Here is a 14138-nt window from a genome sequence, read left to right as displayed (position 1 = left end):
AGGAAAATAAAATCTGTCACTACCTCCATTTCTTTCCCATCTATTTGCCAGGAATTGAGAGGGCCAGATGCCATGATCTTGGTTTTCTTAATGTTAAGTGTCAAACCAACTTTTGCACTCTCCTCCTTCACCCGCATCAAGAGGCTCTTTAGTTCCTCTTCACTTTCTGGCATTAGAGTGGGATCATCTGCATATCTTAGGTTTTTGATATTTCTCCCGGCAATCTTAATTCCAACTTTTGATTCATCTAGCCCTGCCTTTCTCATGATGTGCTCTGCATATAAGTTAAATAGGCAGGGCGACAGTATACAACCTTGGTGGACTCCTTTCCCAATTTTGAACCAATCAGTGGTTCCGTGTCCAGTTCTCACTGTTGCTTCTTGACCCGCATATAGGTTTCTCAAGAGACAAATAAGATGTTCTTGTACTCCCATCTCTTTAAGAACTTGCCACAGTTTGTTGTGATCCACACAATCAAAGGCTTTAGCATAGTCAATGAAGCAGAAGTAGATGCTTTTCTGGAACTCCCTGCCTTTCTCCATGATCCAGCATATGTTGGCAATTTGATCTCTAGTTCCTCTGCCTCTTCAAAATCCTGCCTGTACTTCTGGTAGTTCTCAATCCACATACTGCTGGAGTCAAGCTTGTAGGATTTTAAGCATAGCTTTACTAGCATGTGAAATGAGTGCAATGGTGTGATAGATTGAACATTCTTTAGCACTGCCTTTCTTTGGAATTGGAATGTAAACTGATCTTTTCCAATCCTGTAGCCACTGTTGAGTTTTCCAAATTTGCTGGCAAATTGAGTGTAGCACTTTTACTGCATCGTCTTTTAAGATTTTGAATAGCTCAGCTGGAATACTGTCACCTCCACTAGCTTTGTTGTTGCTCAGCTTTTCTAAGGCCCACTTCATTTCACATTCTAGGATGTCTGGTTCGAGGTCAGTAACCACCTCATCGTGGTTATCTGGGATGTTAAGCTCATTCTTGCATAGTTCCTCTGTGTAGTTTTGCCACCTTTTCTTAATCTCTTCTGCCTCTGTTAGGTCCCTGCCATTTTGGTCCTTTATCCTGCCCATTTTTCCATTAAACATTCCCTTCATCTCTCCAATTTTCTTCCCTATTCTACTGTTTTCTTCTATTTCTTTGCACTGTTCATTTAAGAAGGAATTCTTATCTCTTCTAGCTATTCTGTGGAATTCTGCATTCAATTGGGTGTATCTTTCTTTTTCTCCCTTGCCTTTTGCTTCCCTCCTTTCCTCAGCTATTTGCAAAGCTTCCTCAGACAGCCATTTTGCTTTCTAGCATTTCTTTTTCTTTGGGATGGTTTTAGTTGCTACCTCTTGTACAACGTTGTGAACCTCTGTCCATAGTTCTTCAGGCACTCTGTCTATGAGATCTAATTCCTTAAATCTATTTGTCACCTCTACTGTATATTCGTCAGGGATATGATTTAGTTCATACCTGAGTGGCCTAGTGCTTTTCCCTACTTTCTTCAATTTAAGCCTAAATTTTGCAACGAGAAGCTCATGGTCTGAGCCACAGTCAGCTCCTGATCTTGTTTTTACTGACTGTATAGAGCTTCTCCATCTTTGGCTGCAGAGCACATAGTCAATCTGATTTCTGTGTTGACCGTCTGGTGATGTCCATGTGTAGAGCCGTCTCTTGGGTAGTTGGAAAAGAGTGTTTGCTATGACCATTGTATTCTCTTGACAAAATTCTATCAGCCTGTGCTCTGCTTCATTTTGTACTCCAAGGCCAAACTTGCCTGTTATTCCGGTTATCTTTTGGTTTCCTACTTTAGCATTCCAATCCCCCATGATGATAAGGACATCATTTTTTGGTGTTAGTTCTATAAGGTGCTGTAGAGCTTCATGGAATCGGTCAATTTCATCCTCTTCAGCACCAGTGGTTGGGGCATAGACTTGGACTACTGTGATATTGAATGATTTGCCTTGGATTCGAACTGAGAGCATTCTGTCATTTTGGGGATTGTATCCCAGTACTGCTTTTCCTACTCTTTTATTGTTTATGAAGGCTACTCCATTTCTTCTGAGGGATTCTTGCCCGCATTAGTATACCTGATGGTCATCTGAATTAAATTCACCCATTCCTGTCCATTTTAGTTCTCTGATTCCTAAGATGTTGATGTTCAGTCTTGTCAACTCTTGTTTGACCATGTCCAGCTTTCCTTGATTCATGGATCTTACATTCCAGGTTCCTATGGAGAAAAAATCTTTACAGCATCGGACTTTCCTTTCACCACCAGAAACATCCAAAGCTGAGCGTCCTTTCAGCTTTGGCCCAGTTGCTTCATTTTTTCTGGCACTACTAGTACTAGCCCTCTGCTCTTCCCCAGGAGCATATTGGATGCCTTCCAACCTGAGGGGCTCATCTTCCATTATCATATCTTTTTGCCTTTTGGTACTGTCCATGGGGTTTTCATGGCAAAGATGCTGGAGTGGGTTGCCATTTCCTTCTCCAGTGGATCACGTTTTGTCAGAACTCTCTGCTATGACCTATCCGTCTTGGGTGGTCCTGCACGGCATAGCTCATAGCTTCATTGAATTACGCAAGCCCCCTCGCCATGACAAGGCAGTAATCCATGAAGGAGACAGCTAACAATAGCAGAGCAATAGAGTTATAACCAGTAACTGCTCACTCCAGAATCCAACATGAGCCATCAGCCACAGTAGAAATTGCCAAACACTCCTTAAGAACACAAAGCCCACATTGCACAAATCCCAGAACTTCAAAGTCATAACCAGTGGAACAACCTGCCTCCAGAAGTGGTGAATGCTCCAACACTGGAAGTTTTTAAGAAGAGACTGGCTAACCATTTGTCTGAAATGGTATAGGGTTTCCTGCCTGAGCAGGGAGATGGACTAGATGACCTCCAAGGTCCCTTCCAACTTATTATTATTATTATAAAATCACATAAGAATCCTTCCACTCTCCCAGTTTGTTGTTCATATGATCCAGAACCAAACTGCTGAAACAGCACTTCACTTCTGCCAATAAACATCTCATCTCAAGCAGCCAGAGCAGCTGGCTTCCTCTCGCCTATTTCAAATGGCGCACTTCTTTTTTTTTTTCTCTTAAAGGTATAGCCTCCCAGCTGGGAAGCAAGCCCCTGGCTTTTTCTTCCCACGCTTCCTTCCTTTCTGTTTCCCTCCCTCCCTCCTGCTCTTTATCTCCCTCTTTCTCATTCCCATCTCCTTCCTTCCTTCCTCCCTCTGTGCCTCACCTCCAGCTGTTGCTACCTTTCTTCATTCCTCATGGAGGGCAACCCCTCCCCAGCTGCCTTTCTTGCTTGTTTGTCACTGCCACCTGTGTGCACACCCCTCATGGATGGCTGCCACAGAAGTTGTAGATTGGCTACTGGCCAGCCTGTTTGATCTCCTCTCCTCTCCCCCCCTCCTTCTTTTCCCTTCAGTGCAGCTCCAGCTGACTCATCTTCCCAAGGTTGTGCGTCTTTTTTTTCTCTCTCCCTCTCCCACCCAAACTGCCTCCTTTTTTAGCCTCTCCCATCTCTGCCCCCTCGTCCTCCTTCCTCTTCCAGGTGAGCTGGAAGTGCCAATCCTGAGGGCTTTTGTCTTGCCCCAGCCATCTTGCAGCTCCTGAGGACTCTCTCACGGCAAGTCCTGCGCTGCATCGCTTTGGCTCGTTCCCTTCCCCACTACACTTGGCTAGGATGGACATGGCTGCACACCACCTGCCATGTGCCAATGTACCACCGGTGATATGCGTACCACTGATTGAAAAGCCCTGACATAAAATATAGAATAATAGGATTGGAAGGGTTCTTGGAGGTCTTCTAGTCTTAGCCCCTACCTGTCGCAAGAGATCCTATACCATTCTGAACTTTCTTTGGACTTGATGGGATGGATACACATGATCTTATTAGTTTTGGATTATTGGATTTTCAACAAAATCAAAACACTTCTCAAAGAACATATAAATGATACCTTCTTTTTAAGGATGGCTTCTCTCCATTTCCAAGTTTGCATATGCTTAACTATCTCATCCTATCTTTGAAAGGGATGAAGTAAAACATGGCAGACCAGAATAAATTGGGCTGAGTTTAAGTGAAAACAGAGTTCCTCAAATCAGACAAGATTTATTGGAAAGTTAAAAATAATTCTATGACCAGAAATCTGGTTATAGTATGCCTCATATATTTTGTCTTGGGCACCTGAATGGTAAACAATGTCCTGCTAATCAGTGGAACAAAACATGAATTCATGGCCAAGGTCTGGGGAAGTAACAGCTGCAAAGTCAACATGCATGTGGAAAAGCAGCTTGCTAGAAATAATATTGAGGCTAAAATTACTATCTAATTACCTAATTCAAACATCTAGGATTAACCTCTCCTGAAAACACATGTAAGTCTAATGGGAATCCTAGAATATTATATTTATTAATATGCCTTCAAATATATTCTATATCAACTGTAGACAGTATCTCCTTTTAATTAATACTCAATTTTTTCCAATTGTCACAGAATCTAAATTTAGGAAAAAAAATAACCTACATTCAAAGTGACACCATAGTTGGATTGCCCATAAATTGGCTAGTTTAACACATTATTGGCTAAACTATTGGCACATCTTGTTCTCTCCTATACAATCACTATATAATTGGACTACAGATAATATTGCCTAGTGCTGCCCAGTTGACCTTTAGTAGGATTGGTTGACATTTTTAAGGTCAAGAGGGTTTCTGCAGAATCAACAACAACTTATTTACTTCTATTTTACAATATTTAGAGACTATCTTGAAGAAGTGCCTTTCCTTGCTTGACTATTAAATACAAGATCTCACCCATTTTTCCTGAAGGCTCTAAGACAACTTAGGCAAGCAGGGAAGTAAGCAGTTGGCAAATAACAGAGTGGCAGTGCCTGGGTATGTCCCATTTTTACACTGCCTGCTGCCGTTGCCACCACACTGAGCTCCAGGAGCTCAGCACTGTGGCAGCAGGGTGATAAGTTGGCAGAGGCAACTTGGCAGTGACAAGCTGGTGACTATGAGCTGGCTGTGCCTCCCCAGCACCTACCATGCTCACCAGTGGAGGGCCCAAGCAGTGGCAGCGGTGGCAATGGGAAAGGTGTGAAAATGGGAATCCCGTATTAGCCACTATTGATCTTCTGCACTCTGCCCACCCACTGACTCTCCTGCCTGGCCTTCCACCCAGCTATTCCTCCAATTGCCTGCAGTAAATTGTCCCTGCCACAAATTGGCCATGTTGAGTTGTCCTGCAACAACTTGGTAGCAATGAGTTGGCAGAAGTGACTTGATACTGTCAAGTTGGCCATGGTGAGCTGGCCATGCCAAGCTGGCCACTCTGAGTTGTCCCATTCCTTCTCCTGAAAGCCTGGTTTCTTTATCAACTGAGTTATCCTCAGGAACTCAAAAAAAACCCACATTACTATTTTGTATTTATATCAGGTGTCCAAAAGCAAAAGAAGTGGCTTTTTTAGAAGCAAATCAAATTATCCTTAACCAAGACGTTAATCATTTTACATTTGGTTTACATCTGGTTCCTAAATTTGGATTTCTAAAAGGCTTTGGGGGAAAGGGTGGGGCTTCACTAATGCCATATGAAGCCACATAGTAATCTTCTTATGCACTGACAACCAATGAAGCAATTGGAACAGAGGCTAAGAATAAACAGTTTCCTATATGAAAGAGAATGATTTTTTTAAAATTCATTCATGAATTATCTAGAATGAAATGATTAAATTGTGAATATTACTTGCTATGATGAAAATCTCAGCAGTGTCAAATATATTTCTTTGATACAGAACAACAATCACATTTTTTTAAAAGATATCATATGTGCTGGACCAGTATACATTCAGCTGCTCCATTTTATATCTAGTTTAGGAATTAAGAACTGTGTTAGTGTATTCAGCATTTACAGGGTTAAATGTTATTTCCTCAAGAGATGCCTTATGGGAATTGTAGTCTGATTGTTTAGTGAATAACATGCTTACCTAGTTAAGTGGGTGACCAATGGTCCAAATATCATAAACTCTGCAGAATGTTGTTAAACAGACGTTATTAGTCAGGCATCCTAGGCAGACTTACGTTTGCTGATAAGATCCTCCAACATGGCACATCTGTCCATCCTGACAGTGTAAAAGATTGAAGGTAAATTTACCCCATATTGTTTTGGAGCAAAGAAGCGTCCTTGCATGCATTTGTGAAGAGATGTAGAACCAAGACAAAGCCCGGAAGTCCTGCTATAAAACTTTAAACTCCACCCACTTAACTAGGTAAGCATGTTATTCACTAAACAGTCAGACTACAATTCCCATAAGACAGGGGTGTCAAACTCAATTTCATTGAGGGCCGCATCAGCATTGCGGTTGCCCTCAGGGGGCCAGGTGTGTGTGGCCTGGGTGGGCATGGCCTACTGGGTGGGCGTGGCTAGAGTGCGTATGGCCTACTGGGTGGGCGTGGCCAGCTCTACATCGTTGGCATCAAGGGTGCCTATGGGGGCCTGGGCAGGAGTGGGACAGATCTGAGGGTCTCTGGCGGAAGGAGGGTCTCTGGGCCAGGGCCAAGGCAGTGGGGGCTGTTCCCTCACTGTTTCCAGGATGGCTTCGCGGGCCGCATGAAACCACTTTGCGGGCCGGATCTGGCCCCCGGGCCTTGTGTTTGACATGTCTGCCATAAGGCATCTCTTGAGGAAATAACATTTAACCCTGTAAATGCTGAATACACTAACACAGTTCTTAATTCCTAAACTAGATATAAAATGGAGCAGCTGAATGTATACTGGTCCAGCACATCATTGACTTGAAAAAAATTCAGTTAGCACATTATTCTAAATCACTAAAGACTCTCTTCTTATATTATGCCCAAGCAAATAAATTACATTATGGCTTAATATGATAGCTGGATTTAGACAATACTGTATGCTAAGTTCCTATAACATATTGAACTCCAAATTATCCTACTTCAATTTAACTAGCATAGTAAATGCCAGCATTTACCAGCCTTTAAAAAACAAATTTGTGACCTTTAGATATAAATGAATTATTATTACAATATGACCTTTAAATATGAAGATAATGCCTGAGAAGAAAGCGGTCTCCTCAGTCCTCTTAAAGAATCAGCAGCAAAAATATAGAAATATGGAAACAGACAATTATGATAGCACAAAAAATAAATTTTAAGATCACTGATCCATATGAATTTCTATCTTACTACAGGAAGTTCTCACTTAGCATCATGCTGGATTTATGATCTCACTTCCCCTTTGGTCATTAAACAAGACATCATGTGACTGTGACTTGTGATTTTACTATCAGTTTGTCCAGTGGTGGGATTCAGCCAGTTCACAGCACTTCAGCAGAACCAGTAGCTAATTTTTTGTTGCCCAGGCTCAGAATGGACTTATGGACTTCTCGAAGCAACATCCACACAGAGAACTGGTTGTTCACATATTTGAATCCCACCCCTAAGCTTGTCCACTGACTCTGCTTCTAGAAAGCCAGTTTTGAAATCATAACACACACCGTTTGCAAAATGCCTAAATTTTGACCAAGTGATGGTGGAAGCATACAACAGTCATAACATTACTTTTTCATTGCTGATGAAACTTTGAATGGTCTTTAAACAGGGCAGTCATTAAGCAAAATCAATCTGTGTATGTATGTATGTATGTATGTATGTATGTATGTATGTATGTATGCGTGCATGTATATATATATATATATATATATATATATATATATATATATATATATATATATATATATATATATATATATATATATTTGTTTTCTGAGGTTTTCGTGGGTGCCTGTATGTGGATCCTTGGTTTTTCGGGTTTTTCCCCGCGTAGAACTAAAGGTGTAGGCGCAACGTTTCGACGAAATCCCATCCGTCATCATCAGGCTAGTGGTTTCTGCTTCCTTCTTCTGGGAGAAGTATGTGGCTGTTTGTTTTTCTTTTTTAAACTGCCAGAGGGGGTGTGTTCTGTGAGTGGAAGTGTGCTGATTGGGTGGGGATTATGTGTGTTCTGATTGGATGGGAGTGTGTTTTGAATGGTGGGGGTGTTCTGATTGGGTGGGGGTGTGTTTTGAGTGGATGGGCTGGTCTCAGCTGCCAGCCTTAGACCTGAGCTGGTGAGTTGTGCTGTTTTTGTTTGCCTTCGTGTTTGTGGTGGTGCCATGTTTTTATAGTGGGTGTCAGTTTGCTTATTATGTGGTTTGGAGGGGTTTAAAGTGGCTGATGTTGCAGCTGTAGTTAGGTTTCTGTTTTGTGGTTGTGCCTCTTTATCATTGTGGGTTCGGATTTGCTTTTTGAATAGTTGTGTGGTGGTGATGTCATGTGATGTTATCATGAGTTTGGGTCTGGTATCATTCTTGGTGGTTGAGACTCGTCTGTCAATCAAGGCGGGTTTCCAAATAGCTGGTAGGCGAGAGGTATCATCTCGTTTGTTCATGCTGTGGGGGCGTTTTTCTATCTCAATGGCTTCTCTGATTATTCTGTTGTTAAAATGTTCAATTTTGGCGATAGTTTTGGTTTTTTTAAAATCAATTTCATGTCCCGTGGCTTCAAAGTGTTGGACCAGGGATGAAGTTTGTTCTCCCTTTCTGAGTGAGTTTTTGTGCTCTTCAATGCGTGCACTTATTCTTCTGTTGGTCTGTCCGATGTATGTGGTGGGGCAGGTGGTGCATGGGATTTCGTATACTCCTTGGTTTTCTAACCCAATTATGTCCTTGGGGTTTCTTAGGATGGTGGATACTTTTCTGTCTGTGTAGAATGCTGTTTTGATGTTGTGTTTTTGGAGGACTTTGCTGATTCTGTCTGTGGTCCCTTTTAAACCGCTATCTGAATGCACTCTCACACCACCACCCAGCACAGATCAACTCCGTAGCCAAGACACTCATCTCCAGAACAAAACAACTAGCTGACAAACAACACCTAAAAACCGAACTACACAACCTCACTAATGTACTAACAGCCAATGGATTCCAAAGAAACATGATTACCAACTTAATCCGAAGAGAGACACCCACAAAAACCCAAGACAGAGAACAAGAAAAAGGCAAAGCCCTCCTCCCATACTTAAAAGGGACCACAGACAGAATCAGCAAAGTGAAAATATGTTGCATCTTCATCACCACACCTCCAGCATTTTGGCTGATAATTCGGAAACATACTTGCAAGCTTTTTAGGATCTAGATGCCATCTATAAATGTCCAGTCTCTTCTTAAAAACCTCCAGTGATGGAGCACCCATGATTTCTGAAGACAAGCTGTTCCACTGGTTAATTGTCCTCACTGTTAGGAGGTAAAGGTAAAGGTTCCCCCGCACATGCGTGCTAGTCGTTTCCGACTATAGGGGCCGGTGCTCATCTCTGTTTCAAAGCCTAAGAGCCATCTCCGTTTCAAAGCCGAGGACATCTCCGTGGTCATGTGGCTGGCATGACTAGATGCCAAAGGCGCACGGAACACTGTTACCTTCCCACCGTAGTGGTCCCTATTTTTCTACTTGCATTTTTACGTGCTTTCGAACTGCTAGGTTTGCAGAAGCTGGGACGAGTAACAGGCGCTCACTCTGCTACGTGGCACTCGGGATTCGAAACCAAGTCTATATTTTTTTGAAGATGTAAATTTCCAACAAAATGGGTAAATTTCTTTTTCCATGGGAGGATACCAGCAGAATTGATTTCATTGTATCCTTGCTAAGATACCAAACCATAAATCAATAAACTGTTTTGTACTCATTTTTAGTCAGCTGCTTAAAGGATAGGGTATGGATGTTTAGATTCTCCCTACAAGCTGGTAATGGATAGTAAACTCTAAATTTAGTTAGCATTACAGAATTTTGATACCAGATATCAGAAATGTCACAGTGCTGTTATTTTACAAACATTAAAATTCCATGTTGCTATTTGAATCTTCAGGGATTCAAAACACAGCATCTCCTTGGGACTCTTAGATTTAAGAATAACTATTAGAAGGCCTCTGTTCTCAACAAAGATTATAGTCTTCTTAACTTCTAGGACCAAATATTATTTTTAAAAAAGATCACAAATGAGCAGAACTTCTGGTGTTCTTCTAACAGTAACTTCTGGGGTTTTTTTCTGGGAAAAAAAAGACCAACTCACCTTGCATTATGTTTCAGGGGTACTCCAGGTAAAAGAATTATAAAGTATGATTTAAAATATAAAAAATAAGACACAGCATGTTTTGATGACTTTGTGGACATCTCTGTGTATTAATTTGCACTATCATTTTTTACTCCCCAGGCTACCACCCAACCTTGAACTTCCCAAATTGATCCTCATCTAAGAACTAACCTGGACTGATCTGCTTACCTTTCAAGATAGCTCACTGTCAATTACCTGCTGTCAAAAGATTCAGTGATGAATGAAAAATGAATTCATTCAAGATGAAATAGACAAGCTGGACATTCTCTAGCAAATGAATAAAAATGGAGAATTTGTTACTACCCTACAGCAAGATATTTCAATGCTAAATTTAGACAGAATACTCTCCCAGGTGGAAAACAAAAATAATAGCTGCTTTTTTATATTTTGAAAACTGTTCCAAAATAACAAGTGGAAACCTATTTTATATGTTGTTCATATAAAATAGAATAATCTCAATAAACTCAATTTATTTTGTTCAAATAGTGAAAACCATGAAGTGTATTCACTGCACTTGTAAATTTGTACTGGGTCCTTATTATTTCATCACTGTATTAACAAGAAAAGTTCTATTCATAATTGATATTTTGAAATATAAAAACAATGTTATTTTTCTCCTTGCATTCTTGACCATACTTTACTAACTTGGTAAATGACTGGTTAGAAGAACTTGATAAATTAAAGGGTTATAATTAAAATTAAACTCCTGGTGACTTTAAAAAACAGCATATCATTTTGTTATAAATAAAGTCATATTTCTCTCTTCACTATGTAAAGTTTTTTAATGTTCTAATATCTTCAACCAACTTGAATAAATTTGCTTAGCTGCATACACAAAGATATACCAGTGACAAATAATTGTTAAGAAGAGGATTCCACAGATGTTTCAAGGACAATATTTCAATTAGGTCATAAAAGCTTTAACAAGTTTCTTGGGAGCAATAAATTAAGTAAACCCAATTTATAGCCACACTTAGCCCTTAAAAGGAGGTTTTCATCTAGAGCTCTTTTGCTTTTCCTTTAATTTTTTGTTGCTTAATCTATGCTAAACAATCTTTGCTGATGTTAGGAGGCTATTGCATATATTCATTTCTAGATGCAAGGTTTCACATATATTGGGTCAAAAATCAGCTGAATGCACAAAATAAAGAGGCAGATTTTTTGAAGCTTACATATCAAAAAAATTATTGCATGGTTATTTTTAATAATATATTCTTTGCATCTCTGAAATGTTTAAAGTTGGAAGAGAATGCTTTTCTTTCCCGGAAAGATCTAAATATTTTTCAACATTCAAATTTAGTGACATTGAAGAAACCACAATAAGGAGGGTTTACTGACATTTATAGAAAATCAATATCCAACAGAGGAATGGGGCAAAGATGCCTTGTTAGGACAGGTAAGTTCTTCTCCGAGATTTTTCAAACTTTATTTCAGCATAGAAACTTTGCTGAGAACACATTGTTATTACATTATCAGAATGCACATGCTGACAGACCTGGTAATTGTCCTATCATTCTGAAAGTAAACAAGATTCAAATTATTAAATAATACATTGCACCACCACAGCTTCTCCCTAAATGTCCTTCTTATACAGATGTGAAATATCCATACTGAAACTTAAGAATGAATTTTAATGCATAACTGATTGGAAATTTGACTGACTTTTTGAAAACCAATTCACACTGGGAAAAGAAAGAAGAACAATTTAAAAGCAGCTGCAAATGACACACAAGACAGTGTGGATAGCCAAGTTACTTGCAAAGGCTTATCACAGTTACATAAGACAGTTATCAACTTAAACCCCATTGGTGCAAAGCACAATTGTGCTTCTCTTTCTAACATTATCTGACACGTTAAATTAAACTGCATTTTATTATTCAGCAAGAGATATTGAAAGAAGAAAAATTGTCTTTATCACTTTAAGCACTAACTGGCTGCAATCCATTTCTTTTTGTAACGATAACCAGTCAATGTATATTTCTTTTTTCCCCAACACTTTATTTTTGATTCTATATGTCTTGAAACCTGCATTAAATTCTGAATTTAAATATGTATTTCCAAATATATTGTCTTAAATATTTCATTTTGAAATCCATTTTTAGATTTGGGATAAATTTGGGATATTTTTAGATTTGGGATAGTAAAAAAATGGGAAACCAACCAAATATGGGGAACCAAAGAGAAACTAAGGTTATACATTCGACAGCATCCCATCACTGCAAGTCAAGGACAGGTTTTTACATGCATGATAAGCAGAGATGGACTAAGGCAGATTTCCCATGATAGCAAATTTGAGAATAGCTTGGGAAAACTTGCCTTAATAGCAACCCTTAAACTGAATATCTGCCACTATTAGCCAACAGCCTATCTTCAGTTTTTGTTGAAATTGATCCAGCTGATTTAATAACAAGGTGATAAATGTGTAGCAAAATTTTGCCTGCATATATTTTTTAAAAATTATCAAAATAACATAATGCACCAAATTCAGAAAGCAGCAGTTTGAATTGGCAATGTAATCATATTTTTTAAAAAAATGACATTTGAATTATTAATCTACAATGAAACTAAGTACCATAGATTAGAAGTAGAAAATTACAAATTTGCTTCTTTTATGTCTTCTCAGCTTTCTAAAAAGGCATAACCAAAATTCATGAACATAGCTCCTCATTTCACAATATCCCAACTGGCAATCAAGAAAACCTATTGTAAGAGTAACAATTATGAAAACTGAGAAGAAAGAGAACTTAGGATAAAGGCCCATGATTGCAATAATGGTGTTATGTCACTATCTTATATATGCAGCCTTAAAAATCCTTGAGTAAATGAAGTGTTATTCAGCTCCTGAAAAGCCAACTATTTCTAGGTTTGGTGGGCTGTTACTGCCCATAACAGTTGGCTGATTATTTGTGTCCCTACCCCTATGTTCTGTATTATTTTGCTCTTTCCAAATATAGCATACTTTCCCCTCCCTATCTCAGGATAGGGTTCCTGCTTTTTCTGCTGCGAAGCCTTGAAGATAAGCCCTAACACTTTTCCCCTGGTGTGTATATAAGGCATTGTCATGTTCTCTGCTCATAATAGATCCATCTGGGTCTGGAAGATGATATATTATAATATGTACTATAATTATAACATGGTGGTCACAGGCTCAGCACATGATTGAATCAGAAAATTAAATCTTCCTCTCTTTCAGATGTAGGCTTAATTGCCCTGTTAACCATAATCCACATTTTAGCTTATATATTTATCTTCAGAACAGGGTAGGAATACCTTGAATTAGACCAGCTAACAGATCTGTAAAACATCTTTACATAATTCAGTTTCATTATTAAACTGGGTGAGCAACTAGCTATTATGTGAAACAAAATAATTAAAACAAAATATTACTAAAAGGAAAGCCATATCTTCAGCCTGATGGGTCAATTAATTAACATTTGGAATACAGCAGCAATATTTTGATCTGCCATCTTGTGGTCATCAGGGAAAAAAGACAATTTAGGAATATGTGCTTAAGCACCTCTTAAAGAAATTGTTTTTAATGAAACACAGGAGTTTGCTGTTGTGAGAAAATGAAGTTTGGGGCCAAAATCAAAGAGAAGCTGAAAGGAATTGTGAAGTCCTTTTATAGTCTAGGATCAAGGAAGCTTCATCTTTAAGAGCAAAGAGGCCAAATAATGACCTGCTAATCTACATGGCACATTTATATGGTTTCTTTTTCATTTTTAGAAATCCAATAAAGCTTGCAAATTTCAGCCTAAGGTTTTGGTGGGATTTCCAGAGACAACATGGACTGCTGTGGCATTCTTATGTGGGGGAAGAATGTAAGTGCTTTTAGGGGTACCAAAAGGTTAAAGACTAACTGCTGCTATTCATTCACCTAAATCACATTTTAGAAACCAAGAACACATTGAGGTCGGATCAGAATTCCTTGTTGAAAAATATGTTTACCATTTCTAAGACAGAGCCT

This window comes from Vipera ursinii, assembly GCF_947247035.1.
Source record: "Vipera ursinii genome assembly, chromosome: 7".
NCBI classification, from domain to species: Eukaryota; Metazoa; Chordata; class Lepidosauria; order Squamata; family Viperidae; genus Vipera; species Vipera ursinii.
The sequence above is the reverse complement of the archived record's forward strand: the minus strand, read 5'-3'. Positions refer to the sequence as shown.